The sequence below is a fragment of the Zea mays genome, chromosome 1 (assembly GCF_902167145.1).
Source record: "Zea mays cultivar B73 chromosome 1, Zm-B73-REFERENCE-NAM-5.0, whole genome shotgun sequence".
Taxonomy (NCBI): Eukaryota; Viridiplantae; Streptophyta; class Magnoliopsida; order Poales; family Poaceae; genus Zea; species Zea mays.
Genome location: NC_050096.1, coordinates 122535 through 150049, shown reverse-complemented (window position 1 = coordinate 150049; position 27515 = coordinate 122535). Strand labels below are relative to the sequence as shown.

Here is a 27515-nt window from a genome sequence, read left to right as displayed (position 1 = left end):
CCTTCGTCCATCATCTTGGCGAATGGCTCGTGTCTTCCTGTCACATCTGTGGGTGCCGCCGGCACTCCCGGCTCTTTTCGCATTCCCGATGTTCTTGTCGCTCCTTCTTTGGTCCACAATCTTCTTTCTATTCGCCGTTTACCACTGATAATTCTTGTTCTGTCGAGTTTGACTCTTCTGGTCTTACTGTGAAGGACTCGGCAACTCGGCGCCCCCTCCTCAGATGTGACAACACCGGCCCCCTCTACACCCTTCGGCTTCCGCATGCCACCTCGTCTTGGTCTTCGTCGCCTGACACAGCTGCTGTTTTTGCTGCCACCACACCTTCTACTACCTGGCATCGTCGCCTTGGTCACCCCGGACGCGATGCCTTGGTGCAACTTACTCGTAGTGCCACTATCCCATGTACTACTAGATCTCATGATGAGCATCTTTGTCATGCGTGCCAGTTAGGCCGCCATGTTCGTCTTCCTTTTCCTTCTTCTTCTTCGCATGCTACCCATGCATTTGATCTTGTACACTGCGATTTGTGGACTTCACCTATTACCAGTATGTCCGGCTACAAATACTATCTTGTGGTGCTTGATGATTTTTCTCATTATGTGTGGACTTTTCCTTTGCGTGCCAAGTCTGAGGCTTTCCCCACCCTCCGCCACTTCTTCGCCTGGGTGTCCACTCAGTTCAGCCTCACCATTAAGGCCGTTCAGTGTGACAATGGTCGGGAGTTCGATAACTCCACCTCCCGTGACTTCTTTCTCTCCCACGGGATGCAGTTGCGGATGTCTTGCCCGTATACCTCCTCCCAGAACGGCAAGGCTGAGCGCATGATCCGCACGACCAACGACACCATCCGCACTCTTCTTCTCCAGGCACACCTACCGGCACGCTTCTGGGCCGAGGGCCTCCACACCTCTACCTACCTCCTCAACCGTCTCCCTTCCACTGCGTGCCCGGCCCCTACTCCTCACCAGGCACTCTTCGGTACCCCTCCGCGCTATGACCACCTTCGTGTCTTCGGGTGTGCTTGCTACCCGAACACCGCTGCCACTGCTCCTCACAAGCTCGCCCCCCGTTCCACCCTCTGTGTGTTTCTCGGGTACTCCCCGGACCACAAGGGCTACCGCTGCTTTGACCTCTCCTCTCGTCGGGTCCTCATCTCTCGCCATGTGGTGTTTGATGAGTCTGCGTTTCCCTACTCCACCACCACCACTCCACCCTCCTCCGACCCTGACCTTGACCTCTTCACTCTCTTTCCGACTGACGAGGTGGTCACGCCACCTATACTTCCTCTCTCTGCGGGTACTCGCTCGCTGCCTGTCGGTTTTACTCCCGGCCCGGTGCCTTGCCCGGGTCCGGTGGTGTCGCCTCTCCGCCGGGCCCCGTCTCCGTCCGCCCCCGGACCGAGCGAGGGTGGCGGGACTGCTCCGCCTGCGGGACCGTCGGTATCGACCCCTCCGTCCCGCTTCGCACAGCCGATGCGGGTCTACCAGCGCCGGCCCCCGGTGACCACGTCGCCGGCCGCGGGACCACCGACGCCGGTTCCTCCGGCACGCTTCGCCCAGCCGGTGCGCGTCTACCAGCGCCGGCCGCCGCCGCCGGGGTTCGCACCACCTCCGGCGCCGTCGCCACCATCGTCGCCGTCCCCACCGGTGCCCTCTCCTCCGGCGGCGCCGACGGTGGACCAGTCCCCGCCAGGGACACCTACACCTCCGCCGCGGCCACCCGCGGCATGTGTCGAGACGCCGGTGTACCACCCACCGCTCCTTCACCGCGACCCGCGGCACGTCCACCCGATGGTGACGCGGCACGCGGCTGGTACCCTGCCGCCCCGGGTCCTGGCGGCCACGCCCGGGGACTCGCAGGTTTCTCCGGTACCCTCCTCCGTCCGCAGCGCCCTGCTGGACTCCCACTGGCGTCGGGCGATGGAGGAGGAGTACGCGGCGCTCGTCGCCAACCAGACGTGGGATCTGGTGCCCCGTCCCCCCGGCGCCAACGTCGTCACCGGCAAGTGGATCTGGACGCACAAGCGGCGGGCCGATGGGACCCTGGAGCGGTACAAGGCTCGCTGGGTTCTTCGGGGCTTCACTCAGCGCCCCGGAGTCGACTACGATGAGACCTTCAGCCCGGTTGTGAAGCCGGCCACCGTCCGCACGGTGCTCTCGCTGGCCCTCGCTCGTTCCTGGCCAGTTCACCAACTTGACGTAAAGAACGCCTTCCTGCACGGCGCCCTCACCGAGACCGTCTACTGCTGTCAGCCGGCGGGGTTCGTGGACTCCTCTCGCCCTGACATGGTCTGCCGGCTCAACAGGTCCCTTTACGGCCTCAAGCAGGCCCCCCGGGCGTGGCACTCCAGACTGGCTACGTTCCTGGTGACACTGGGCTTCGTGGAGGCCAAGTCAGACACTTCTCTGTTCATCCACCATCATGGAGCAGAGACTGCCTACTTGCTTCTCTACGTGGATGACATCGTCCTCACCGCCTCCAGTCAATCACTTCTTCGCCGCCTCATCGATGCGCTTCAGCGAGAGTTTCCAGTCAAGGATTTGGGCGTGCTTCACCATTTCCTGGGGGTTACTGCTGAGCCTCGCCCTTCAGGACTCCTACTTCACCAGCGGCAGTACACTCTTGACATTCTGGAGCGGGCCAAGATGCTTGACTGCAAGCCCTGCTCCACCCCAGTCGACACGCAGGCGAAGCTCTCTGAGGCCGAGGGTGACCCAGTCGAGGACCCCACCGGGTATAGGAGTCTTGCTGGTGCCCTTCAGTACCTCACCTTCACCAGGCCGGACATCTCCTACGCCGTGCAACAGGTCTGTCTCCATATGCACGACCCCCGGGAGCCCCACCTCGCGGCTCTCAAGCGCCTCCTCCGCTACCTCCGGGGAACCGTCGACTACGGGCTGCTTCTTCACCGGTCTACCTCCTCCGAGCTGGTCGTCTACACCGACGCTGACTGGGCCGGGTGCCCAGACACTCGGCGCTCCACCTCCGGCTACGCCGTCTTCTTAGGCGGCAACCTGGTGTCCTGGTCGTCGAAGCGCCAGCCAGTCGTCTCCCGCTCGAGCGCCGAGGCGGAGTACCGTGCCGTGGCCAACGGCGTGGCGGAGGCTGCGTGGCTCCGCCAGCTCCTCGCCGAGCTCCACAGTCCCCTCTCCAGGAGCACGTTGGTCTACTGCGACAATGTCAGCGCCGTCTACCTCTCCACCAACCCGGTGCAGCACCAGCGGACCAAGCATGTGGAGATCGATCTCCACTTCGTCCGAGATCGCGTCGCCGTCGGCGATGTTCGGGTACTCCACGTCCCGACCACCTCCCAGTTTGCCGACATCTTCACCAAGGGTCTTCCGTCCTCGACCTTCGCCGAGTTTCGCTCCAGCCTCAACATCATTAGTGGCTAGTTGAGTCTGTGGGGGGATCCTATGGTGTGCTGTACTTCCTCCTGTACTTCCTCTTTTCGAGCCCAGTCTGTGAACTTCGCTGCGACGTAAGTTCAGACTGCGGGGGGTGTTAGAGTATATGGATTAGGCCCATGTGGCTAGGTCCATGAGGCTCATGTATGAACTATATACAGCCACCCTCACTAGGGTTGGCCCAATTAATCATTCTCTCCAACAGCCAGGCCTCTTCAAGGAGAAGCTTTGGCTGCCCTGTTTGCTTTGGAACGTGCAACGTTTCTGGGAATGTCAAGAATTATTTTGGAGACTGATGCTATGGAGTTGAAGAAGGGCCTGACAACGACGACCCTAGACCGGAGTGTAGATGGCAGCTTGTTCAGACAAATCAGAGAATTCATGAATGTGTCATTTGATTGTTGGGAGGTTCAACATTGTCCAAGGACGTGCAACAAAGTGGCAGATTGCCTTGCGAAGTATGGGGCGAGCGTGGTTTGCTCTGGTTCGAATGTTTTCATGAGCCAAGTCCCCGCCTTTGTTTCCAATTTAGGGTCTGTTTGGTTGGGCTGTGGCTGTGAAAAAAGTTGCTGTGGGTTGTGAGCTGTGGAAAAAGCTGCTGTAGGCTGTAAGCTGTTAAAAAGCTAAAAACCGTTTGGTAGAAACCACTAAAAGTCGTTAAAAATCCTTCGATATATGTTTTCATAGTTCCATCCGAAAAGCCACTAAAAGCAGGTCCAGAGGTGCTTTCAGATTTGCACTACAAGAAAGTCGGCTTTTAGAAAAAGCTGCTTCCTGGATCCAGCCCTTTGGTTGGCTTTTGGCTTTTAGGGGGGCAAAAGCCAAAGTCAAAAGTTAAACCAAACAGACCCTTAGTCTCCGGCGATCTGCCTGGAGATGTTGTTTAACAGTCTCTATGAGTCTGTGTTTCAAAAAAAAAGTCTTCTTCGTTCTTCCAATCTCCTTCCTATTCCTCTGTTAGGGTAGCCAGTAGCTAACAGCTAGGTCCTGCTCTGCTGGTACGCTGTCATCCTGGATCTACCGCGCGTCATCCTCCTTGCCTAGGCGTAGCGCTCGGGCGGAACCGAGCTGCGGCCTTAAGCATCGACACCGTCCTCGACTTCCCCACCAGTACCTACAGTGAAGGCCGACCAGATTGAAGTGAAGCGCCAACGCCGACCTGTAGATCTCGCCTCCACCGCCGCTAGTGCCCTCCATCCCCTGTCCGCGAGTCTCGGCAACCAAATCTGGTATGAAGCAGAAACCGTGCAAAAGATGTTTCTGTTTTTTTAATCTTCTTGATTCATGGGTGGTAAATCCCATAGTTATTGGGCTACATTTCCTATATGCCTAATTAGGGTTTCAGATTTGGTTGCTGATATCATTTGTTAGCAGTAGAACTTGACTGATTTGATTAATGATACTGTTGTAGAAGTCTGTGATCATAATCCTTAGTATTAATCAGTAATTGTTTTAACTCAGTTGTATTCTGTAGGAAAACAAGTATGTTGAGGTTTTCCCCTTTTTACAGGCCAGAAATGGTTCTAGGCTGGTATCACTCACATCCTGGCTTCAATTGCTGGATATCTGACGTTGATATCAATACTCAACAAGTCTTTACAAATCCGCTTGTGTTCTGAAAGGGATGTTTTGATTCAGTCTATCAAAATAGGATAGCTGTTGTTGTTGCACTGTATTATATGTCATGTCGTTATAAATACTGATGTGTTTTTCTTAATAAAACATGGATATGATATTATGCTACACTATAATTGATCAACTGGAAGCGCTAGGCAGCTCCCCCTCCCCTCCCCCGTATTGCCTATGTTTTCAATTTCACTACCTTCATTGTGTAGGCTCCATGTCTTCCCTGAAAATTATTGGTGAACTTATCTTGTTGGCAGTTCAGTTAACCTGCATGTTTTATTTATATAAAAGAAAAATGGGAGACATTTGCTAATTATTGATCCCAACTCACTGGAGTTCTTCTTGTGACTACATTTTGTACTTCTGTTCTGTATCTTATATAAGTTCCAAGCACTGCACTCATAGGTCTAAATCTGTTCAATATATAATTATGCAGAGTTTTGAAGCTTTGAACCCCAGGGCGGTTACTGTTGTCGTAGACCCCATATAGAGTGTGAAGGGGAAAGTAGTTATTGATGTATTCCGCCTAATTAATCCTCAGACCATGATGCTTGGCCAGGAGCCACGGCAGACGACATCAAAGGTCGGGCACCTAAATAACTCATCGATTCAGGTAAATACTTAGTAATATTGTATCATATGAACTTGTTTTGTTCCGTTATTAAAAATAATTTGACACTATCTGTCCTTTATCAGGCTCTTATCCATGGGCTGAACAGACACTACTAATTTGCAATCAATTACCGCAAAAATGAGCTCGAGAAGAAAATGTTGTTGAACTTGCACAAAAAGAAATGGATAGATGGGCTAATTTTGAAGAGGTTTGACACTCACTCAAAAAACCAACGAGCAAACTGTCCAGGTGCCTATACCACTCAGCTTCCTTTAGCGTATACTGAGATGATGGTTTTCTTGTGTTGATGCTTTATACTTGAACATTTCTTTTGTCTGTTATTGACAACTACTATAAACTTGATAAATTTTCCTTTCCCCCCTCTCCCCTTTATGCAGCTGTGTTCCTCTCTACAATTTCACTGAATACTTTTTTATGTAAGCATAGGTCCAAATGTCTGGGTTTTCTCCATAACTTTAGAGTTAACCCCATTTTCAGTAGCTTTTCCGTACCCTTCTATCAGGTTGAGCTTTGCTCTATAGCTCCTCTTCCTTCAGCTTTAGCACATTGCAACTTTTAAGATGTTTGATCTACATGAATATGATTGCTTATGAGAACATTTGGATATCATGGAGTATGCTACCTCTGGATTTTGTCACATGATAAATCTATGTCATGTGTTCTACATTATGATCAAAGGGCTGCATGATGGTATAGTTATGATGTTTGTTTTTTTGTTGGCTTTCTGCTGAAATAGTTCCCTGAGAGTTGTGACTCGTTTTTATTTATACATAAGAGTATTTTTATTGTTTGTATCCAATATCATCTTTGTGGCGGAACCGCCCGAATTATTCCAATTTAAGTGCCTAAGTCCCGCCTTAGAGGCTAGACCACACTTAAATAGGAATAACCCGTCAGTCCCTCGGATCTAGTCCGATAAAGCCACTTAACCAGGATCGAATACCAGTAGCTCACTCAAAGGTGAGGCACAGAGAAATACAATAAAACATAATACCACAAATTTAATAAGTATCATTAGTAATTACATTATCGGAGTTTCAGAAATAATAACCATAAATTTTAATGCAGCGGAAATAACTAACGGAGAAAACCCGAGTAACATGGCGAAGCCTGGCCACGCTACTCCTCCTGGTCCTCTCCTGCGGAAGCAGTAACCCACTCGGCCGTCTATCCCGGTGGCAGGGATGGAGGCCAAGTCACACCAGCAACCAATCATCCTAAAGAGTACCTGCAAAAATTGTGCCACAAGCAAGGCTGAGTATACTAATACTCAGCTAGACTTACCCGGTGTGAGGAGTCTACTCCTCTACCTCTAGACATGCAGCTGTTTGGCTGAGGGGTTTGGTTTGCCAAAAGCACTAGCTGAGTCTAAAATCAAGTTTTAGCTTTTCAAGTTTTAGTATGATCCTTTTAAACTAGATGAGTACCTAGCTACTCATACATGATATCAAACATTTTTAAGCAATCAACCTTTTTGCCAGTCAACTCATTTCCACTTATTACTCAATGTAGCAGCATGGATCAAGCAGTCTCATTAGCTGCGAGAAGCAGACGATTCGAATCGAGTTTTATCCTTGCAAGGTAAACCTAAACACACGACATGTAGGGGCACTCCGTCCCCACACACATCAACCGTCCCCATCGATTCCCCGTCAGCAGAGAGGGGCTCACCGCCTTGGCGTACAATGCCTCACTGACCCCGATTGGCCGTCGTGCAGTGACCGCACTTGTACCCACCATAACCGGAATGGGAGACCTCGTCTCAGGTCGCGTGAGGAGGGCAATCTGCTGCCAGGTTCAATCAGGTACTAGGCTTACCGATTTACCATATTTCTCGGTATATGTTTAGTACGTTCAAACGCTTGACTCACGGTACCACACCTTAATCCTTATTCAAATTTTTATCCCGTAGACAACCAATCCCCATGGATTGTTGCCCACAAACCAACATCATTATGATAAGAAAGTGGATACAACCAATTTCCTGACCTCGCGCGAGTGCTAGAAAAATCACTCGACTTCTACCGAGATCCCTATTTAGTAAAGCAGCTACTCGACCTAGCATACTAGTATCCATCTCAAAGGGAATCCTGAGTTCATGCAACTAGGGTTTCATTCAACTCCTACACTTAAGTGCACAGTACAAGCCTACAAACATTAAGTGTAGTAAAATAGCATATATAAACGGTTATGCATAAAACCGGGGCTTGCCTTAATTTAACACTTAGATAGTGTTTGCTGGGGGAGGTACTCGCTTGGCGAGCATCTACTGGTCATGTCCATCATTCTTCAGGTCGTCCACCAACTGCATCTTGTGGGTGGCACCACATCACTGCTCGATCATCATCTCTCGGTCCTATATGAGGTGCAAGATGCATATGTATGAATATAATGAAAGTAGCACAAAAGTAGCACAAGACATACAAGGATACAGTGGCGAACTAAACAATAAAATGGAAGACACCGTAACAACCACATGTTCGCTTTAGTTATCTACACATTATCGACGTTCAGCATTAACACCATTAAAAAGACGACAACATGTTTGTTTATTTGCGCAACACAATAACAACATCACAAGTACGCGCATTTTATTTATTTGGACACGGCTTTTCATTAGTTCTCCTATTGATCGCGCAAAAGCATCATCGAGCACACAAGTTCACTAGAGGACACAGGCATCAATGTCTATGGAAACTCCTATATCACAATCAACTAGAGAAGAAACATATAAAACAAGACACACATGTCATCTCTAGCTTAACCATGATAAGTCTACATTACTTAAGAGCAAACCAAACATTTTTAGCGAGAAGGATAAACTAAACAATTAAAAGCGCACTAGCAGAATTTTTGGACAGCAATACAGCAGTCACTTGTTTCAGTCATAACTTTTCAAATATTAATCCAAAAATATTAAACTAGGACTTTCTGGAAAGCTTATAAAGTGAACTACAACTTTGGTATTTTTACCCCCACAGGATTCAGCACTTAGCAAGGTCAAACAGTGCTAACACAACAGTTCTGTCCAGATTTGGACAGATTCAGACTTGCAACTTCAAAAATTCACAACTGCAGATTCAGACATCCAAACAAGGTAATCCTAGACTTTCTGGAAAGCTAATTAAATGTTCTACAAATTATTTATAAACATCACTGGCTGGTTTAACATGTATCAAGGGTAAAATACACTATGAAGGTTGTGCTGTCCAAAACTGGACAGATTCAGTCTTCACACTTTAAACATTCATAACTTAATCTTCAGACCACTAAAAATAGTGATCCAAGACTTTTTGGAAAGCTTAGCAAAAGTACTACATAACCTTTATAATAACTAAGAAGTGATTCCAGGTTTAATCAAATCAAACATTACAGTTTTTGAAATCTGTTCTGACAGAGGACAGAACACAACAAGCAGTTTGTAAAATCCATAACTCTTAAACTATCAGGCCTGTGTTTATGAAATTTTAACACAAGCAAGATTAGAAAAGCATCTAAAACTTTCTTATAATGACCATGAACAGATTGTAACATTAAATTAGGCAAACAATGCAGTTTCTGAAATCTGTACAGAATTTGGACAGATTCAGTTACTGAATTTGTAAAAATCCTAACTCCTAAACCGTCAGACCTATGTTTGTCAAATTTCAACATCAGCAAGATAATAAAGTTATCTACCACTTTTCTATAGCACATATCTACAGAAAACACAATTTAGTTCATCAAACATACAGCACAACTAAAACAGCGCGTGCAGCCCAAAACAGAAATTAATAAATTTCAGCTCCTATACAATTCAAGGATTGCCATGTTCTAGAGACTTAAATCATTCTAACACTTTGACAATTGTTAGAGTTAAAATAACTAAGTGAGAACTAACATGTAGACTTGCTAATTTTGATACAAGTTATTTTGCGCACTAAAAGTACCATACTCAATTAACAATGCATTATCTATAACAATCAATATCGAAGCGCTTTTCACCAATAGTTTGCATTTTAATTTAGACATCACCTAAGCACTACTACTTTTCATTCGCAACCATAACCATACACATTTAGACCACAACAAGCAATTCATCGCGACTACAAACTTAACCAAAGCCATCTAACAAGTCGGCTAGCCAGAGAAACAATATAGGCTGCTATACTTCACACGCGTCGGCTAGTCTATTATTATCGAAATCTGAGACACAACATGTATACGACAATCACTTAACGAAATCGACTCCTACTTAACATGAGTTGGTTAATCGCAGTATTGGACTTAGCGAACCATTTTAGACATCACAACTCAAAAACATGGGTTGGAGCAGATTAATCAGCTTTTCCTAATCATTGCTCAACTTAAAGTTGTTACTACACAGGTCACTTAAAATGGCACATTTTTGTGATCTAACATAGAGGCAATTACACATGGCGTAAAACTCCATAAGACTACATTTGCTACTGAAGGACCTGAAGCACTTATGTGCATATCTTAACGGATTGTTCTTCAATTTTAACACGGACCAACTTATGAACGCTACTCGCCTCCAATAATTATTGGGCTGCGATAACGCTCGTATAAGACCTCTAATCGATCAACAAGACACTTATTTATCCAAAGGGGCATGGAATGTGATGATTGACAAAGCAAAGCATCACATTGCCATACAACAAAAATCATGAGAACACCGATAGATACTATCCACTAATCGTTAAAAAAAATTAAACTTACTTCTCGCTTGCCACTACATCACTCCTTAATCACACAACCATCATGAGCATCCTTCACACGATCATATAATAGCGATCTAAGCGTCGTGTCACAATACATACATCTTTCCTCATTGCGAGTATAACCACATCGCGGCATATACCCGCACACCTCAAACAAATATCTCACGCCACCACTACTATATCACACCACGGCACTCACACACCTACGTGCACTAATTAAATCCTCACATCCCACGTATTTCCAATTTACCCATCACATTAAACAACACAACATGTTTGCTTACCAAAACGTGAAGGCAACCTTGCTACGGCCTATAACCAAAACATTTTTATACCCACACACATTCCAACACCAATGTACACCACATCGACCAAAATATAATTATACAACTACGAATCGCACATATCAACAACCGCTTGTTCTTTAACCGCAAATGCGATCCTACTAACGTGTATTGCCGAAACATATTACACACATCCACATATATACATGCATTGTCCGACATCAACCAAAGCGTATGTATTATAAACTATAATTCAATCAACCTGAACGGGTCGTGACTAGACGCATGGCTGTCCACATGGCTCGGTATTTCGTCGAACGGGCAAGGCACGACGTCGACCACTAGCTGCGAAAACACATAGTTTGTTGGCGGCAGTTCATCGAACATCACACACATTGGAAAATAAACATCGAGAACAGCGGGGGTTTCTCACCACGGTTTTCGACGGCGTCGTGGATGGGCTGCGCAAAACAGCGAGCACACGGCGGGCGTCGACGGCGCGCTGTCCATGGAAAATAAATAGGACGCAGGAATAGCAGGGGAAGGGAGGTCGTCGGCCTGCACTTGTGCTCGTCCAGGGGAAACAGGGAGGGCGCCATGGCTGCTGGAGGCGCCGAGCTGGAGAGGGGGCGGTCCAGCCATGGGAGGGGAAAGAGTCGTGCTCCCTGCTGCAGCCGTGGGAAGCAGGGCTCCCTGCCCTGGCGTGCGTGCAGGAGGAAGAAGGAGCAGGGGCGCCGCGTTTGGAACCTGCGCCAAGGGGAGAAAGGCTGGAAAATCTGGGCGCCATGGTGGAGGAAGCTCCCTGCGCTAGCTGCTGCTGCCGTGAGCAGCGAGGAAGAAGGCAGGGAGTATGGCTGGTGGCGGCTAGGGAAAAATGGAGGATGGGAGTGCAAAATTGCCAATTTGCAAGGGAGAGAGGTGTTATTTATAGAAGGGCATTAGGGCTAGGGTTTTCTTAGTGTGTTGGGCTGGATTTGGCCCAAACACGCCAAACGGGCTGCACTAAATATTTTCCGGAATAAAATGTTCCCGCGGAATTTGTCTGTACACAGAACAGAGCGAAAGAGATTTCGGCGAACGGACGATTGAGCAATTAATTCGGCCGAGAGTCTAATTAGATTTCGCTCGAAAATAATTACCTACGCGTGATCCGAAAATAAATCGTCCTGAGATTTGATCGGTTTTGGATTTTTAGTCGGAGAAGGCGAATCGTGATATTTTAAAATCGCTGTCGATACGGGGTTTTTGAGTTCGGTTCGGACATGAGATATTTGGCCGAGTCGAGTAAGAATTAATTAGAGGACGACGTACTGAGTATTCCATTTGAGTGTACGGACTCGGATAAAATAGTCAAACATCGATCGAAGTTCGAGGAACTGGATTCGGGCTCAAATCAGATAACAGTCATCGAGAGTTTGATTTTAAAGAGCTTCAGATGAGATTTATAATTCGAGAATGATCTTCGAGTCTGCATTAGTTCCGAGAATTAAAAGTTTTAACACGCTCCAAAATTGGTTGTTTCTCGCGATCGATTAACTCTGAATTCGGTGAACTTCCAAGAGAAAGCCTGATAAACAGAGATAGACACGATCGAGAAATAGAAATTTTTACTGAGCATCTGAGATTAGGATAACTCTCCCGACATAACGCGAAATAGACACCTGGGGTGTCACAACCTTCCCCCCTTAAAAAGAATCTCGTCCCGAGATTCGAACGAGGATATTTAAGGGTGGAGAAGCATGTAACTCACAGACTGAAGATAGATGCAAATTCATGAGAGGGTATCTGACAAGATACTGAAGACAGATTTGATTAGAATATCGCGACATATCGAGACAAAATGCAGCGATCATTCTGAGAGTGTCCACAAAAGATAGCACATCGGTGTAGTCTTATAATGGATCACAACTATTAACCACGATACCAGCGCGTGCCGAGCAACTCAACCATGTGTGCACCATAGTTGGCTCTCGATTTCGTCGCGGCACCATCAGTCGTTAGTCATGACACCATTACTAAACGTAACCAATGAAAAATTCACTTGGCATAATTAGATGGAGCCCATGAGAGTATGGCTCAGCAAATAAAAAAAATTTGATCAGAGTTGAAGCAGAGATTGCTGGCAAAAGAGCATCACATAAGAACTTTCTTCAACTCAGAGAACTATTTTATGATCAATACGGAGAGTACCAGGCCAAGATTAGTACGAGATGGAATACGAGAATGAAGCACTCAAGAGATCATGATTAATGAGCTTTTATAGACATGAGAGAATTAGAGTCAACAGCATAATCCATTGAATCAAATGGATCCACTGCTTAGAGATAAAATCGATAAAACGTCATGATCCTCGGAGAAGGGGGTACGAGAATGATCAGAAATGAGAGATTTAGGCGAGATCAACATCCGGTACTTGAGAACGGGTTATAGCAGATAACCAGATAACGGGGCAGAATCATTAAAGGATTAGAGATTCGGATGATAAAGCCAACATGATTCACAAGAAAAAGGATTACCAGATCCAGACAAAAGGAGAGGTAGGCAAACTGGATCAGCTAGGATGATTAACAGAAATGCTATGAAGTTTTAGGAGCAAGGATTTATGGAAAGAAACGTGGCCTTGATAGGGTTTGCGCAACTAGACACCAACAACAATTTTTTTTTGACACAAGTGCACAAGGAGACTTGGGTTGGTCTAGCGGTCAAGTTGTGGGGGTCTATAAGCTGTGCAGGTGCATGTCAGGGTAAAACACACAAGGGTTAGAAAACACTAACACAAGCATAAATATTTTTTTTTGAGGTTTTACTTGCTAACCACTAGGTTGTTTAAAGTGGGGGTGTTTTTTTTGAGGAAACAAACAACATTTTTTTTAAAAAAAAGGTTGAACAATTTCAATACCACCTAGATAGCAAGGCAAGAGAGACACATAACACGACCTAGCAAGACTTACTAATTAGGCAAGAGATAAGGTATTTCTTATATTTCATAACATAGCGATACAACACATTATTCACAAGTTTTTATTATTGGAATAAAGGTGAGAGAAGCATGTTAGTGCACAAGAGACAATTATGCGACAATCATGATGCATGCTCATTCTAGTCGTCTTCTCAGACCTAACTACTTTTTGGGTGCTTGCTATAGCATCCTTATTAATATTAGTAGTAGCCTTTATGGCCTATATAAATAGCCACCTAGCTACCCATCTATTTCCTAAGGCTTCACGTCCTAGGTCTATCCTGATCGTCCTGACGATCTATCCAACATTGGTTTCTAGCAAGTTTTACTTTTAGAAAAGGTTGGTAATCATGACTTATTGACTTCTCTGTGATGGTATTCGCTCCGATACCAGCTGTGGCGGAACCGCCCGAATTATTCCAATTTAAGTGCCTAAGTCCCGCCTTAGAGGCTAGACCACACTTAAATAGGAATAACCCGTCAGTCCCTCGGATCTAGTCCGATAAAGCCACTTAACCAGGATCGAATACCAGTAGCTCACTCAAAGGTGAGGCACAGAGAAATACAATAAAACATAATACCACAAATTTAATAAGTATCATTAGTAATTACATTATCGGAGTTTCAGAAATAATAACCATAAATTTTAATGCAGCGGAAATAACTAACGGAGAAAACCCGAGTAACATGGCGAAGCCTGGCCACGCTACTCCTCCTGGTCCTCTCCTGCGGAAGCAGTAACCCACTCGGCCGTCTATCCCGGTGGCAGGGATGGAGGCCAAGTCACACCAGCAACCAATCATCCTAAAGAGTACCTGCAAAAATTGTGCCACAAGCAAGGCTGAGTATACTAATACTCAGCTAGACTTACCCGGTGTGAGGAGTCTACTCCTCTACCTCTAGACATGCAGCTGTTTGGCTGAGGGGTTTGGTTTGCCAAAAGCACTAGCTGAGTCTAAAATCAAGTTTTAGCTTTTCAAGTTTTAGTATGATCCTTTTAAACTAGATGAGTACCTAGCTACTCATACATGATATCAAACATTTTTAAGCAATCAACCTTTTTGCCAGTCAACTCATTTCCACTTATTACTCAATGTAGCAGCATGGATCAAGCAGTCTCATTAGCTGCGAGAAGCAGACGATTCGAATCGAGTTTTATCCTTGCAAGGTAAACCTAAACACACGACATGTTGGGGCACTCCGTCCCCACACACATCAACCGTCCCCATCGATTCCCCGTCAGCAGAGAGGGGCTCACCGCCTTGGCGTACAATGCCTCACTGACCCCGATTGGCCGTCGTGCAGTGACCGCACTTGTACCCACCATAACCGGAATGGGAGACCTCGTCTCAGGTCGCGTGAGGAGGGCAATCTGCTGCCAGGTTCAATCAGGTACTAGGCTTACCGATTTACCATATTTCTCGGTATATGTTTAGTACGTTCAAACGCTTGACTCACGGTACCACACCTTAATCCTTATTCAAATTTTTATCCCGTAGACAACCAATCCCCATGGATTGTTGCCCACAAACCAACATCATTATGATAAGAAAGTGGATACAACCAATTTCCTGACCTCGCGCGAGTGCTAGAAAAATCACTCGACTTCTACCGAGATCCCTATTTAGTAAAGCAGCTACTCGACCTAGCATACTAGTATCCATCTCAAAGGGAATCCTGAGTTCATGCAACTAGGGTTTCATTCAACTCCTACACTTAAGTGCACAGTACAAGCCTACAAACATTAAGTGTAGTAAAATAGCATATATAAACGGTTATGCATAAAACCGGGGCTTGCCTTAATTTAACACTTAGATAGTGTTTGCTGGGGGAGGTACTCGCTTGGCGAGCATCTACTGGTCATGTCCATCATTCTTCAGGTCGTCCACCAACTGCATCTTGTGGGTGGCACCACATCACTGCTCGATCATCATCTCTCGGTCCTATATGAGGTGCAAGATGCATATGTATGAATATAATGAAAGTAGCACAAAAGTAGCACAAGACATACAAGGATACAGTGGCGAACTAAACAATAAAATGGAAGACACCGTAACAACCACATGTTCGCTTTAGTTATCTACACATTATCGACGTTCAGCATTAACACCATTAAAAAGACGACAACATGTTTGTTTATTTGCGCAACACAATAACAACATCACAAGTACGCGCATTTTATTTATTTGGACACGGCTTTTCATTAGTTCTCCTATTGATCGCGCAAAAGCATCATCGAGCACACAAGTTCACTAGAGGACACAGGCATCAATGTCTATGGAAACTCCTATATCACAATCAACTAGAGAAGAAACATATAAAACAAGACACACATGTCATCTCTAGCTTAACCATGATAAGTCTACATTACTTAAGAGCAAACCAAACATTTTTAGCGAGAAGGATAAACTAAACAATTAAAAGCGCACTAGCAGAATTTTTGGACAGCAATACAGCAGTCACTTGTTTCAGTCATAACTTTTCAAATATTAATCCAAAAATATTAAACTAGGACTTTCTGGAAAGCTTATAAAGTGAACTACAACTTTGGTATTTTTACCCCCACAGGATTCAGCACTTAGCAAGGTCAAACAGTGCTAACACAACAGTTCTGTCCAGATTTGGACAGATTCAGACTTGCAACTTCAAAAATTCACAACTGCAGATTCAGACATCCAAACAAGGTAATCCTAGACTTTCTGGAAAGCTAATTAAATGTTCTACAAATTATTTATAAACATCACTGGCTGGTTTAACATGTATCAAGGGTAAAATACACTATGAAGGTTGTGCTGTCCAAAACTGGACAGATTCAGTCTTCACACTTTAAACATTCATAACTTAATCTTCAGACCACTAAAAATAGTGATCCAAGACTTTTTGGAAAGCTTAGCAAAAGTACTACATAACCTTTATAATAACTAAGAAGTGATTCCAGGTTTAATCAAATCAAACATTACAGTTTTTGAAATCTGTTCTGACAGAGGACAGAACACAACAAGCAGTTTGTAAAATCCATAACTCTTAAACTATCAGGCCTGTGTTTATGAAATTTTAACACAAGCAAGATTAGAAAAGCATCTAAAACTTTCTTATAATGACCATGAACAGATTGTAACATTAAATTAGGCAAACAATGCAGTTTCTGAAATCTGTACAGAATTTGGACAGATTCAGTTACTGAATTTGTAAAAATCCTAACTCCTAAACCGTCAGACCTATGTTTGTCAAATTTCAACATCAGCAAGATAATAAAGTTATCTACCACTTTTCTATAGCACATATCTACAGAAAACACAATTTAGTTCATCAAACATACAGCACAACTAAAACAGCGCGTGCAGCCCAAAACAGAAATTAATAAATTTCAGCTCCTATACAATTCAAGGATTGCCATGTTCTAGAGACTTAAATCATTCTAACACTTTGACAATTGTTAGAGTTAAAATAACTAAGTGAGAACTAACATGTAGACTTGCTAATTTTGATACAAGTTATTTTGCGCACTAAAAGTACCATACTCAATTAACAATGCATTATCTATAACAATCAATATCGAAGCACTTTTCACCAATAGTTTGCATTTTAATTTAGACATCACCTAAGCACTACTACTTTTCATTCGCAACCATAACCATACACATTTAGACCACAACAAGCAATTCATCGCGACTACAAACTTAACCAAAGCCATCTAACAAGTCGGCTAGCCAGAGAAACAATATAGGCTGCTATACTTCACACGCGTCGGCTAGTCTATTATTATCGAAATCTGAGACACAACATGTATACGACAATCACTTAACGAAATCGACTCCTACTTAACATGAGTTGGTTAATCGCAGTATTGGACTTAGCGAACCATTTTAGACATCACAACTCAAAAACATGGGTTGGAGCAGATTAATCAGCTTTTCCTAATCATTGCTCAACTTAAAGTTGTTACTACACAGGTCACTTAAAATGGCACATTTTTGTGATCTAACATAGAGGCAATTACACATGGCGTAAAACTCCATAAGACTACATTTGCTACTGAAGGACCTGAAGCACTTATGTGCATATCTTAACGGATTGTTCTTCAATTTTAACACGGACCAACTTATGAACGCTACTCGCCTCCAATAATTATTGGGCTGCGATAACGCTCGTATAAGACCTCTAATCGATCAACAAGACACTTATTTATCCAAAGGGGCATGGAATGTGATGATTGACAAAGCAAAGCATCACATTGCCATACAACAAAAATCATGAGAACACCGATAGATACTATCCACTAATCGTTAAAAAAAAATTAAACTTACTTCTCGCTTGCCACTACATCACTCCTTAATCACACAACCATCATGAGCATCCTTCACACGATCATATAATAGCGATCTAAGCGTCGTGTCACAATACATACATCTTTCCTCATTACGAGTATAACCACATCGCGGCATATACCCGCACACCTCAAACAAATATCTCACGCCACCACTACTATATCACACCACGGCACTCACACACCTACGTGCACTAATTAAATCCTCGCATCCCACGTATTTCCAATTTACCCATCACATTAAACAACACAACATGTTTGCTTACCAAAACGTGAAGGCAACCTTGCTACGGCCTATAACCAAAACATTTTTATACCCACACACATTCCAACACCATTGTACACCACATCGACCAAAATATAATTATACAACTACGAATCGCACATATCAACAACCGCTTGTTCTTTAACCGCAAATGCGATCCTACTAACGTGTATTGCCGAAACATATTACACACATCCACATATATACATGCATTGTCCGACATCAACCAAAGCGTATGTATTATAAACTATAATTCAATCAACCTGAACGGGTCGTGACTAGACGCATGACTGTCCACATGGCTCGGTATTTCGTCGAACGGGCAAGGCACGACGTCGACCACTAGCTGCGAAAACACATAGTTTGTTGGCGGCAGTTCATCGAACATCACACACATTGGAAAATAAACATCGAGAACAGCGGGGGTTTCTCACCACGGTTTTCGACGGCGTCGTGGATGGGCTGCGCAAAACAGCGAGCACACGGCGGGCGTCGACGGCGCGCTGTCCATGGAAAATAAATAGGACGCAGGAATAGCAGGGGAAGGGAGGTCGTCGGCCTGCACTTGTGCTCGTCCAGGGGAAACAGGGAGGGCGCCATGGCTGCTGGAGGCGCCGAGCTGGAGAGGGGGCGGTCCAGCCATGGGAGGGGAAAGAGTCGTGCTCCCTGCTGCAGCCGTGGGAAGCAGGGCTCCCTGCCCTGGCGTGCGTGCAGGAGGAAGAAGGAGCAGGGGCGCCGCGTTTGGAACCTGCGCCAAGGGGAGAAAGGCTGGAAAATCTGGGCGCCATGGTGGAGGAAGCTCCCTGCGCTAGCTGCTGCTGCCGTGAGCAGCGAGGAAGAAGGCAGGGAGTATGGCTGGTGGCGGCTAGGGAAAAATGGAGGATGGGAGTGCAAAATTGCCAGTTTGCAAGGGAGAGAGGTGTTATTTATAGAAGGGCATTAGGGCTAGGGTTTTCTTAGTGTGCTGGGCTGGATTTGGCCCAAACACGCCAAACGGGCTGTGCTAAATATTTTCCGGAATAAAATGTTCCCGCGGAATTTGTCTGTACACAGAACAGAGCGAAAGAGATTTCGGCTAACGGACGATTGAGCAATTAATTCGGCCGAGAGTCTAATTAGATTTCGCTCGAAAATAATTACCTACGCGTGATCCGAAAATAAATCGTCCTGAGATTTGATCGGTTTTGGATTTTTAGTCGGAGAAGGCGAATCGTGATATTTTAAAATCGCTGTCGATACGGGGTTTTTGAGTTCGGTTCGGACATGAGATATTTGGCCGAGTCGAGTAAGAATTAATTAGAGGACGACGTACTGAGTATTCCATTTGAGTGTACGGACTCGGATAAAATAGTCAAACATCGATCGAAGTTCGAGGAACTGGATTCGGGCTCAAATCAGATAACAGTCATCGAGAGTTTGATTTTAAAGAGCTTCAGATGAGATTTATAATTCGAGAATGATCTTCGAGTCTGCATTAGTTCCGAGAATTAAAAGTTTTAACACGCTCCAAAATTGGTTGTTTCTCGCGATCGATTAACTCTGAATTCGGTGAACTTCTAAGAGAAAGCCTGATAAACAGAGATAGACACGATCGAGAAATAGAAATTTTTACTGAGCATCTGAGATTAGGATAACTCTCCCGACATAACGCGAAATAGACACCTGGGGTGTCACAATCTTATTGTTGCTAACCACTATTTCCTTGCATCCTGGTGCTATCGATATGACTTGTACATATAATCCTATTTTTTCTATATTCTACATGAAATGTTTATTTAACTTGTTAACTACATAATTATGTTTCTGTTATTTGTACGCGGTTATTGTTCTTCTTTATTACCATTTTTATTAATATCCAACTTTTAACGCTTGTAGGTTCCATCCGTCTTGTATGGGAATGACCATTGAGCAAGCCAAAAAATTACATGTGCTCGGATTGTGCTAAAGAAAATGGTGCAAAGAGACCCTCAAACTCATACCCAGTTTCACCAAACTCTGATTCTAAGGTAGTGTGTTTTTCTTTTTATCACATGACTGCATAAATTGTTATTAATCATCTGTTTGCATATAGTTTCTTATTTCTGTTTTGAGATGATATTTTAGGCTAAATCCTATAATAAGATCTGATTTTCAAGTGACATGTTTGCAGAATTGGTAGTTTTGCCTGCATTTCCACTCCCAAATTATATCATGAGCAGTGCTTAGTTTTGGGCGGTCGATTACAAGTGCTCTTTATGGAAGCATAGGTCCAAATGACTTCTTTGTTCAGCTGTATACCATCTAGACATTGGAACCCTTCAGTGCAGTGCTGGCTCATTTCATTGTGAACTAAAGATTGCATGCCCTCGGGGTGCTCGGCTGTGTGATGTGCATTGCAGGGTTTGTGGTCATTGTTGTGGCTACTCTTGCTAGGGAATGTGCTGAATTTTTTCTCATTATTCTGGTTATGAGTGTTAAAGGTCTTGGTACATCATTATTCAGGTTATGGTATGTGAAAAAATTGCTTTATACTAATTGCTTTATACCAAGTGTCATGTTTATATTATTAGTTTAGATTACTGGGATTTATAGTGTTACTACATAATTGTTAACATGATCTTTGTAGTCATGTTTATAGTCATATCAAGAGATTTTTCTTTTGGCAATCTGATCTCCTAACTCAAGTTTGCATTCATTTTAGACTATAGGTTATGTTAGTCATAACAAGCTAGAAAAGATGATCATATTAACGAGGAAAGATCATATTAACAGTTCATGTTACGTTTGCAGATATGGACCTCGGTGGTTTTCTCCACGTTAGGAAAGCTGGAAGAGTCTTTTCTACTCAGTTTTATGATAACAGTGGTGTTATGGTCAAACAAAGTCTTGCGTGTATGTACCAACAGCTAAACTGTAAACACGACATTACCATAGTTGATTACATGAATAATTATCTTTTATATCTTATTGTAAAATCTGAAACAGTTGTCATGTAGATGGTTAGCTTGCATTTTACGCTACAATTACTTCAAATCACTTCTTGTTTCATTTTACACCAATTTACGACATTTATTGATGCGTTTTACGTCAATTTACGACATTTTCTTATGCGTTTTACGGTAATTGTAGCGCGATTTTCTTATCCGCCGAGCCAGAACTCAGCGCGTGATTTTCACGCCCTAATTTTAGGCCCCATTCGTCGTTACGAAACCGATCTACAATTTACGCTAAAATTCGACACATTTACGCTGTTTTGGTTCACGTTTTACGCTGGAATCCGTCCGAGCCAGAACCCGCGCGCGATTTTCACGCCGTAATTTTAGGCCCCATTTGCCGTTACAAAACAGATCTACGATTTACACTAAAATTCATACACATTTACGCTGTTTTGGTTCACGTTTTACGCTGAAATCCGCCCAAGCCAGAACCCGCGCACGATCGAACGCGCGCCGCGGGGTATACCTAGCTGGGGCTTCCTGGTACTAATGGAAGCCCTGGGCTTCCATTACCTCCTCCCTATATATATATAGTTTATGTATTAGGAGCCCTGAGCTCTCTCTAACTAGGAGAAGCCCTAGTCCAATAATGTCTTCTTGTTCAGCCGTACCCTTTTCAACTGATCCGCAAACCGGTGTCCATCTCCACCTTTCCACCCGATTGATTCACACACCACGTCGGCCCTAACCCTATCCCTTTCAACGGTTCCACTTTCACGCCACCCCAACCCCATCCGTCGTTGCCCGCCGCCGGCGCGACAGACGTCAATCCTGCCGTCACACCCAACCCAGCCCGACGTAGATCCACTCTCCCCCGCAGGCCCCTCCCTCCTCCGTCCGCCGGCGCGCTACTGCCTAGGAACGAAGGGCGTGCTGCGGGTCAGCTAGTGCTGCACGCTCGGCGGCGGCGGAGGAGGTTTTTTCACGTGCTTGGTGCGTCTGAGCTGTCCGGGGCCGCGCCAGCCAGACGCGGCGCTCCCGCTCCATCAGCGCGCCTGGGCCCCGCGGCGCCTTCTTCGCGCCGCCGCCGGTATCCTTTGCCTTGTCGTCGTTTGAAGTCAACCTGATAGCTAGCGTTTTGATGGATTTATGGCTTCTCTTGTTTTATATTTCTTACTTATGGGGAACTAATCTGTTGCGAATGGAGCTGGATCTGGGAATCATACACCCTCACAATTTCCAGGACAACATTTGAGGTCTATATTTTCTTCCTTGTTAATTCAGTTTGCACTTAAATACGTTTAAATGGTTTCTTGCAAATAGATCAGATATTGGGTCTCTTGGATCAAAGATTTATGCAGTAATACCTTTATATCCTCTGATTTGCACAGTCCAAAGTAGGTGGAATAGGTTGAAGTACATTTTCTATGTTGAGCTACGAAGTCCTCAGAAATTTGGTTGTTTACACTAGCACACCAGTACCAAATGCACAAGTTAAAATACCTTATTTTAGTTGGATCTAGCAACACTATCTACTATTTTGTTTATGCAATTTAACTCATTCAGTATTTTGCAGAACAACTACTTCCTTAAGTTAAACACAAGGCATGTTTTTAGTTTGTTCGGTGACCATTCTCTTACATCACTACAATTTATTTCAGTTCCTATTCTTTACCAGCCCGAGCCACACAAATGGTCGAGTAACTTTGCATACCTACTGTTCAGTAAGTTTGCACTGGGACAAGCCCCAGCCGCACAAATGGCGGAGACCAGCCCAGCGGCGCGGCACCAGGTTAGTAAGTTTGCATACCTAATGTTTTTCACTTTGCAAGTTTGGGAGTGACAAATGATGGAGTGCTATGATATTTTCTGTTTGTTACATCTTGAGAACATGGGTAGTGGACACTTGGGAATTATATTGAATGAAAATGCTTCTCAGGACAAGTTAGATGTCACCAGATGGATATCTTTTTAGAATTTTGTTGTTGTGAATGTGCTTTGCCAACTATTCTAGGTATATCTGTCATGTGAAGAAAAAATCAGCCTCTGTGTTCACATACTGAATGTGGCTGCATCACGACAGCCGACCGTTGAAGAATCCGAGAGAGCCGTTGAAACCCTGGATGGTCCATTGAAACCCTGGTCGGGCTTGGAATTGTGAGTTGTGTCATTATTCACAAGTCACTGAGGCTAGTCTTGCAGAACTTAAACAAGAGTTGTCATTTGTTTACTACTCCCTTCGTCACAAATTAAAATTCGTTTTAAATAATTAATAGGTTCATACAATACTTTATGTATGTGCTCTATATATGTGTCTAGATTCATCACCATCTAGTTGAATATAGACATAAAAATCTAGAGCTAAAACGAATACTATTTTGGGACGGAGGGAGTATGATTTAGGACATGGTCTGCTTCTTGTTTCTTGTATACTCGAAGAATCTAATGTAAAATGTATTTTACAGTCTACTGGCCCCTTTGTCGCAAATTCGTGTTAACAAGTAGATATTCAAACTAAATTTTGTACGCATCTATTGAGGATGGGAAAGCTGCAAGCCGTCATGAATCAGGTCATACTACTACATCCCTACTACTAATTAAACGTGTAACGTGGGCACCCGCGATACCGCGGCTAAGCCCTGTCTCACCACCCGCGCTGCCATCTGGGCCCGCCCCGCGCCCACGCTTCGGCGTCGTTCCCTCCGCTCCCCCACGCCCCCGACTCCGCTGCCCCCGCTCCCCCCGCCTCGCCGACGGCTCCACCAGCCTCCCCCTCCACCCGCCCGCATCCCGCACCGCAGCCGCAAACCCCACCATCGTTATCCCCCAGCTCGCAATCCGCGTGCCTCCAATCTCCTCCATCCACGCGGACGCAATCTCCTCCATCCGTGCCATTCCATCGAACATGGAAATCCAAATCGAGACCGCAATCACCATCCATCGTCGATTCCCACCTTCCATCGCCGATTCCCACCTTCCATCGACGGCCAGAGAATGGGAACCATCCTCGGCGCCCTCGATGACATCAACTGCTATTAAAGAACACGTCCAAGTCGAGGGCGCCACCCCATCCCCCATCAGCCTCGGCGCTCGTGTTCTGTTCGCTGCTCGTGACGATCACCTTCCTCTTCAACCGCTTCGACGCCAGTGAGTCCTCTTCAAATGCTGGTATTCTGGTACAACATGATTTTGCCTAAACTTCTTTCAATCACTGTCAAAATTTGTGTAGAGTCGTGTTCTATGACGTGTGTTATAGAGAGACCGAGACAGGTAGTGCGCGTTTTGGGGTTTTGTGGCCTCTTGACTGCTGTAACACCCCTGGTGTTACCAGAACTAAAATTTGGCATGGCATCATATGCATTGACATCTTTGTGTTGTAATATACTTAGAATGCATTCACTAGGAACAAGAAACTCTAAGTGTAATGTTGTGTTTAGCAGAGAATAGAAAACCCCGTTTTGAAAAGCTCCAGTTTTGACCCCAAAAGTAAAACTTATGATCTGGCAATGTTTTGCCAAAAGTCAAAATACCAAAGTTATAGAGTTTTCCAAGCCCAACAACTTTTATGTGTGGAGGTTTTTCAAATTTTATAGAAAAAAATAGAGTAAAACTTAAAACTAAGTTTTGAATTAGGGTTTTGATTTCTGAAAAATATTAGCAATTAGCTATCTTTGGGCCTTAGTAACTTTTGATCTATGGTCAGTTTGAAGATGGCCATTTTAACAAAGTTGTAGAGCTAACATAAGTGTACAAACTTGATTAAATCACTTAGCCCTAAAACCATATGGAACTAGTTGAAAATTTTGCTCAAAGATGGAATGTTAAGTTCTGAAATCTCAGGCTCGGAAAAATTCAGTTTTGCAGTTTTTACAACCTGAAGCAATTTTGGAAGCCTATTAGTGGCTGATACATATAGTTATGGACCAAGAGTGCTGCACCAAAGTGGTAGACCACATACTGGTGTACAACTTTGATTAAAAACCCTACCCCTAAAGACATTTGGAACTGGTAGCAAAAGTGGTCCAAAGATCCTATGTTTGATCTGGAATTCCAGAGTGAAAAACCAGAGGCTGAAATTGTGAGTTTATCTCAACTTTGGAACTTTATTATGACAGATCCATAATGTTTTGGACTAAAATGTTTATAGGAAGTTGGTAGACCATATGAAGGAGAACAAAATTGCTGTGGTGTGTAAGGTTTAGTTCTACACAAAATAGAGAGTAAAATGTCCTCAAAAGTACCCTGTCGGGCTGTGAAACTTGAGCTTGATTCAGATAACTGAACTTTTGGTTCAGTGAAATTTTGCTCAACTTTTGGGCACGATAACTTTGGTTCTATACATTTTTGGCCTGGGTATGCTTTAGTAACATGGAAGAGCTATGTGTGGTGAGTCACTTTGATGTAGTGAAGTTGGCTTGTCATTATTTTGGAAACTGGAGAAAAGAGGGGAGAAAGGTTGGACTGCTTTCAGCCTGATGAAGATCAGTGCAGTTCAAACAGTTGCAAATAAATTCTTTCGTTGCTTCTAGTGTTTGACACCCAAGGGGGGGGCTTGGTGCTGGCATGTTGTAGAAGGGAGGGTACATGCCACAAGTTCAAAATGTCTAGAAGTGAGTTGAATAGGTGGCAAATTCATTTATTAGTGAACTATTCTATTTACTGTTTTTGTGTTGCTGTCCTAGGGCTGTGGCCACACCTGTTCTTTCCCTGTGCCTTGCCCATGCCTGGTAACCTTGCTGGAGGTGAGGGGAACACTCTAGCCCTTGTTGGCCATGTGTTAAAGCCAGTAAAGACCCTAGAAGTCTCAGCCCTTGGTTGGTTTGCCCTAACCATTCTAAAGTCACAAACTGAACTCCACTGTCCCTGGTCGACTTCATAGTTGTTCCATCATGCTCTGCTGTTCTACTACACATATATCACACCCTCAACCTATCCCAATCCTTGGATTCCACTGGAACACCATGAGCGTGTGGTGAACACAGACAGTGGTGACCACGCAAGCCGACTGTCCATCTCACCGTGGCCAGTCCATCCTGTGGTAAGGCACGCTCGATCAGTTGATGTTTTGTGATCCTAGTATGTCAGTGATGCTCACCGAGCCGTTGTTTTGAATGCTACCACTGTAGATCGCCTGGAATGCCGCCACGCCACTAGTGAACGCCACCGTGATTGAGCTTCACGTCGACCGGCCAAGCCATCCTTTCTCCGCGCAAACCAACGTGAGCACCATGTATTAGATATGTTACTGATGCTCATAGCATCCTGGAATCGAACGCTACCGCATTAGGGACCTCGGCCGACCTCGTCGGAGTTCGTTTCTCCGCTGTTGTCGTGGCCAGGGCAGTTCTAGGTTGTTTGAGACCGATTAACTTAGGGGAAGTAGTGTGTTAACTTCGGGAAGCACGATGGTGGGCTCGACTTCGCCGGAGATGGCCGCCGCCGGCGGGTCCGTGCGATGGTTGGCCGCGGCTCGTCGGAGGAGGCTCGGGTCTGAGAAAATGTAAAAGCACCAAAACCCAGGGGTCGGGGTGATATTGTCAGCTACTGTTAGAAATAGTGCGCGAGACTCTTAGTTTATTGTTTAGTTGAGCGGGGGTCGGAATGAAAAACCGCGCGCGCGGGCGCGGGTGACCGGCGCTGGGCTGGTTTTCCCTGTACTCGTGGGCCAGGTTCGTCGATTCGGCCCAGAACTGTATATAACTTTTCTTTTTCTTTTTACTGGCAGCTTGTAAAATTCACCAGAAAATTTATAAAAATGCAAAAAATACCAAACTAATTTTTTAAAGTCCGAAAAATTGTATAGTCTCTGTTAGAATCATTTTTAATATTTTTGAAATAAAGAATAAATTATAGGTCATTTAAAAGTGTCCTTAGAAGGCTTTAATGAATTTTAGAATTAAAACTAGAGCACCAAAATGATGAAAATTTGTGGAAAAACTATTTAGCACTATATTAGCTCTTGGTAAAAGTTTGAGCTTATTTGGAGCTAGTTTGACCAGAAAACCTTTGAATAGCTAAATAGAGTTATTTAAATCCATGAAATCAATTTCTAATATATGTTTAGAAGGAGACTTAATTATATAAATTAATGAGTAGCAAGTTTAGGAGACTTTAGAATAATTGTTTCTCGGGTTTGTACAAACAAATTCAGTTTGGTCCCTTTATCAAATGTTTAGTTATGTAGCAACATGTATAAACTGGTCATGTGGTTGTTTTACAAGTGTTTATGTTTTCCCACCTCTCCCTTGTGAGAGTTTACATTGCATATCATTACATAAGCATTCATGTACTTGTAATTGACTTGTAGAACACCTAGAAGAAGAGGTTGAAGTGGAAGTGGGAGAGGAATCAGTTCCTCAATCAGAAACTTCTCC

The 27515-nt window shown here is 44.6% G+C and overlaps 1 long non-coding RNA gene across 3 annotated transcripts; it reads left to right on the top strand.

The window, feature by feature from the left end:
- Positions 1-4257: 4257 nt before the first annotated feature.
- LOC109942621 (uncharacterized) lies at positions 4258-21283 on the top strand. Of its 3 annotated transcripts, XR_004852475.1 has the most exons (6): positions 4262-4639; positions 5473-5649; positions 5733-5898; positions 20102-20232; positions 20376-20713; positions 20996-21258. It is a non-coding gene; the product is annotated as an uncharacterized lncRNA (long non-coding RNA). The 3 variants fall into 3 exon arrangements; XR_002265323.2 differs by lacking the exon at positions 20376-20713 and having other exon boundaries at positions 4258-4639; positions 20996-21283; XR_004852474.1 differs by lacking the exon at positions 20376-20713 and having other exon boundaries at positions 4276-4639; positions 4921-5649; positions 20996-21283.
- The last annotated feature ends 6232 nt before the right edge of the window (positions 21284-27515 follow it).